Below are 652 nucleotides of genomic sequence, written 5' to 3' on the forward strand. Positions count from 1 at the left end.
AAACCGTAAACACCTTCGTTTGCACGCCGTCAAACTGGAATAGTTTAAACATCACAGAGGTGCGCGCGTGGCGTGGCGGTCACAGGCCACGTGCGCGTGGCGGTCGTGTGTGACCGATAGCGGTCACAACTGTGCGTACGGCGGACAGCTGAGACCGCACACAGACATACGCTGGGCGGGGCTCGTCTCATCGTTGGTGTATTTGGCAATGAGCCCCTCATGGACTGCGACGGAAGGTCTGCAGCGTGGCAGGACATGAGAAAAGATGCAAATTCTCAATGCAGCGTGGGCCAGCCGATTATGTGGGGTACCATGACGCCTCTAATGACCTGAGCGGGCCGACCGTTCGCTTCCCAACTATGTCTGAAAGGGCTGCACATGGAGAGGTCAGCTCAAAATCCCAACGTCACCAGGCGTGACCTGGCCGCCTGACCCCTGCCAGCTCTCCGAGAGACGTGATGTGAAAAGCGGGACAGGAGCTGAGAACCCGGAAGAACATGATTGTGCACATGCTGTTGGTAAGATGATTGGCATTGCTAGTTCGTGAGCTAAACACGATGGTGGAAGGGATGAGGATCAACGGACACCGCGAAAAATACCGCAAACTGCTCCACTGCACTTCACTGCCCTCTACCTCCGTCGTATGAGGCGA

This window comes from Pollicipes pollicipes, unplaced genomic scaffold (assembly GCF_011947565.3).
Source record: "Pollicipes pollicipes isolate AB1234 unplaced genomic scaffold, Ppol_2.1 Scaffold_4295;HRSCAF=5057_pilon_pilon_pilon, whole genome shotgun sequence".
NCBI classification, from domain to species: Eukaryota; Metazoa; Arthropoda; class Thecostraca; order Pollicipedomorpha; family Pollicipedidae; genus Pollicipes; species Pollicipes pollicipes.